Raw genomic sequence first — 4334 nt, 5'->3', positions numbered from 1 at the left:
GTCAAGGAGTCTGTGGACATGCACTCCAAGGTCATTTGCACCTCGACACTCATCAGTGTCCTAACATTTAATGTTTATTCGCTTTCCCTATAAGGACTCCCCAAATGCATTATCTAACACTTATCCTGGTTGAATTCCATTAAACCCCTGGCCAGTTCTTTGATATCTATCTGCAATGTACAGCTTTCTTCCTCATTATCAAGCATACCTGGTTGGCCAATCTTTTAGTCACCTGCGCTAATTTGTATTTAGTGGCTCGGTGTCAATTTTGTATCGCATAATACTCTTGTGAAGCGCCTTGGACGTTTCGCTAATTTCAAGGTGCTAATTATATAATTTGTTGTTGTTGTTTAAAATGTGTGTTACATATGGTTATATAGAGATTGCATCACAGAAAGAGAAAATTGTACCTAACTGGTGTTGCTAGAGTTAATGCTGCACGCTACCCCACTTAACTTGATCCTATCAGCATAATGTTCTATTGCTTTCTCAGTCATGTGCTCAGGTAATTCCTTTTAAAATGAATCTGTGATATTCGCCTCAACTACTGCTTATGTAGCATCTTCCACATTCTAACCACTCTTTGGTAAATAAGTTGCTCTTGAATTGTCGACTGAACTTATCAGTGACCTCCCGTTCTGAACTCCTGCACAATAGCAAATATTTTCTCCACATCAACTCGATCAAATACCTTCATAATGTTAAAAATATATCTCCCTTGTTTTTCGAGAAAGAAGTTCCCCAGACTGTTCAGTTTTTCCCGAAATGTAAATTCTTTCAGTTCTGACCGAAATTTTTCCTTCTTTGCTGTGAGATTTTGTGATTCTCTGATTTAATTTTCGCATCGTCTGTGAGATCCAACAGGGCAAGCATGCAGGCGGTCTCTCTGATAAATTGCACGAACGATTCGACTATTAAAGCAGTTTTATTGTATAGCTGCGATGGCCGAGTGGTTAAGGCGTTGGACTTGAAATCCAATGAGGGTTTCCCCACGCAGGTTCGAGCCCTGCTCGCAGCGATTCTACAGGTGATCTTTTTTTATCGACTCACGGGGATCTCATTGGAATCTGATCACAATTCCCTCCACTGCCCTTTGTTACACTGATTGACGCGAAGCTGTTGTTCGAACTGGAAACATTAATAGTTTATCGGTATTAATTGTTGGTTCTTTCGACACTATCTGCAAACACCAGTGAGCAATATACACAGCATGAAAAAAATGCCTTTTAATAAAGATCAGTGCATTGTTTGGGAGGAACTCACCTTTAGTTAATGAGTGCGAACGAGGTTTGGTTTTATAAAGAAGAACAAGTTTTGCCAAAATGACCACGGCAGCGTTCGACGTTGCAATTTTCTGATAAGATCAGTGTTTGCATCAAAGTAGATGCCTTATCCATTAAGCGATGTGGCCCCTGCAGTTTGCAGCAGAATAATATACAGCAAAATCGAATGGGTCAAAGCGTAATAGAAAGGCAAACATGAAATCTCGGTGCCGCAATGCAAGGAGTATTCGGAACACAGGACAGGGCTCTGAGCTAGTTAGAGTGGGTGAGAGCTCAGATCACAGGACCCCAAGAAAAAATGCAAAAGGTAGGAGGCAACAGAGAAGAGTAGTACTGGGGTAAGTGTAAACGACAAGGTGGTCGGAAGGGACACTATGTATGAATATAAAGGGCCTGCAGGAGGGCTCAAAACTAAAAAGCATTGCTTAAAAACTCGTATTCAAACACTCTACCTAACCGCACGCAGCATTCGAAATAAAGTAAATGATTTGACGGCACAAATCATCATAAATGGGTATGATTTGGTGGCCATTACAGAAACGTTGCAGGTTGGCTAGGACAGGGAATTAAACCTACAGCGGTATCTGACAATTCGGAATGATAGACAAGAAGGGAAAGGAGGTGGGGTGGCTCTGATAATAAAAGATGATATCAGGGCAGTTGTGAGAGACTATATTGGCTCTATGAACAACATGTTGAATCATTGTGAGTGGAGATTAGAGATAGTAAGGGGAAAAAGTCACTGGTGGGCGTAGTTTATACGCCCCCAATTAATAGCTTCACGGTGGGGCGGGCAATAACCAAGGGAATAATGGAAGCATTTGAAAAAGGAACGGCAGTAATCATGGTGGATTTTAACCTACATATTGATTGGTCAAATCAAATCGCACTGGGTAGGCTTGAGGAGGAATTCATAGCATGCATACGGGATTGTTTCTTAGAACAGTATGTTACAGAACAAACAAGGGTGCAAACTATCTTAGATCTGGTCCTGTGTAATGAGACAGGAATAATAACCGATCTCCCAGTAAAAGATCCTCTCGGAATGAGTGATCACAGTATGGTTGAATTTGAAATACAGATTGTGGGTGAGGAAGTAGTGTCTCAAACGAGCGTACTATGCGTAACCAAAGGTGACTATATTGGGATGAGGCAGAGTTGGCTGACGTAGACTGGAAACACAGACTAAACGGTGGCACAATTGAGGAACAGTGAAGGACTTTTATGGAGCTCTTTCATAGTGCTCAACAAAAATATATTCCAGTGAAAAAGAAGGGCGGTAAGAGTAGGGATAACCAGCCGTGGATAACCAAGGAAATAAAGGAGAGTATCAAAATGAAAACCAATGTGTATAAGGTGGCCAAGGTTAGTGGGAAACTAGCAGATTGGGAAAATTTTAAACGACAGCAAAGAATGACGAAGAAAGCAATAAAGAAAGGAAAGATAGATTACGAAGGTAAATTTGCACAAAACATAAAAATAGTTATTAAAAGCTTGTACCGATATATAAAACGGAAAAGAGTGACTAAAGTAAATGTTGGTCCCTGAGAAGATGAGAAGGGGGATTTAATAATGGGAATTGTGGAATTGGCTGAGATCTAAAACAATTATTTTGCTTCGGTCTTCACAGTGGAACACACAAAAACCATGCCAAAAATTGCTGGTCACGGGAATGTGGGAAGGAAGGACCTTGAGATAATCACTATCACTAGGGGGGTAGTGCTGGACAGGCTAATAGGACTCAAGGTAGACAAGTCCCCTGGTCCTGATGAAATGCATCTCAGGGTATTAAAAGAGATGGCGGACGTTCTCGCAGATGCATTCGTTATAATCTACCAAAATGCTCTGGACTCTGGGGAGGTACCAGCGAATTAAAAAACAGCAAATGTAACACCTCTGTTTAAAAAAGGGGGCAGACAAATGGCAGGTAATTATAGGCCGGTTAGTTTAATATCTATAGTGGGGAACATGCTTGAAGCTATCATTAAGGAAGAAATAACTGGACATCTAGATCGGAATAGTACAATCAAGCAGACGCAACATGGATTCAGGAAGCGCAAAGCATGTTGAAATAATTTATTGGAATTCTTTGAGGATATAACGAGCATGGTGGATAGAGGTGTACGGATGGATGTGGTGTATTTAGATTTCCAAAAGGCATTCGATAAGGTGCCACACAAAAGGTTACTGCAGAAGATAAAGTTACGTGGAGTCATAGGAAATCTATTCGCATGGATAGAGAATTGGCTAGCTAACAGAAAGCTGAGAGTCGGGATAAATGGGTCCTTTTCGGGTTGGAAATTGGTGGTTAGTGATGTGCCACAGGGATCGGTAAGGATGAAGTCCTTACTACTCGGGGGATCAAGGGTTATGGCGAGAAAGCAGGAAGGGGGTACTGAAGTTTCATGTTCAGCCATGAACTCATTGAATGGCGGTGCAGGCTAGAAGGGCTGAATGGCCTGCTCCTGCACCTATTTTCTATGTTTCTATGTTTCTATGACCAGAACTGTTTACAATATGCATAGATGACCTGGAAGAGGGGACAGAGTGTCGTGTAACAAAATTTACAGATGACACAAAGATGAGTGGGAAGCGGATTGTGTAGAGGACGCAGAGAGGCTGCAAATAGATTTAGATCGGTCAAGCGAATGGGCTAAGGTTTGGCAGATGGAATACAATGTCGGAAAATGTGAGGTCATCCACCTTGGGGAAAAAAAACATAAAAAGTAATATTATTTGAATGGGGAGAAATTACAACATGCTGAGATTCAGAGGGACCTGGGGGTCCTTGTGCATGAATGCCAAAATGTTAATTTGCCGGTGCAGCAAGTAATCAGGAAGGCGAATGGAATCTTGGCCTTCATTGCGAGAGGGATGGAGTACAAAAGCAGGGAGGTCCTGCTGCAACTGTATAGGGCATTGTTGAGGACGCACCTGGAGTACTGCGTGCAGTTTTGTTGACCTTACTTTAGGAAGGATATACAAGATTTGAAGAGGGTACAGAGACGATTCACTTGGCTGATTCTGGAGATGAGGGGGTTACCTTATTAT

At 41.8% G+C, this 4334-nt stretch overlaps 1 non-coding gene across 1 annotated transcript; it reads left to right on the top strand.

Moving 5' to 3' along the window:
• The first annotated feature begins 935 nt into the window (after window positions 1-935).
• On the top strand, window positions 936-1018 carry trnas-uga (transfer RNA serine (anticodon UGA)). Its single transcript has one exon. It is a non-coding gene; the product is annotated as a tRNA-Ser (tRNA).
• The last annotated feature ends 3316 nt before the right edge of the window (window positions 1019-4334 follow it).

This window comes from Pristiophorus japonicus, unplaced genomic scaffold, assembly GCF_044704955.1.
Source record: "Pristiophorus japonicus isolate sPriJap1 unplaced genomic scaffold, sPriJap1.hap1 HAP1_SCAFFOLD_47, whole genome shotgun sequence".
Lineage (NCBI taxonomy): Eukaryota > Metazoa > Chordata > Chondrichthyes > Pristiophoridae > Pristiophorus > Pristiophorus japonicus.
Note: the sequence above shows the minus strand (reverse complement) of the source record. Positions and strands in the feature narration are given on the sequence as shown.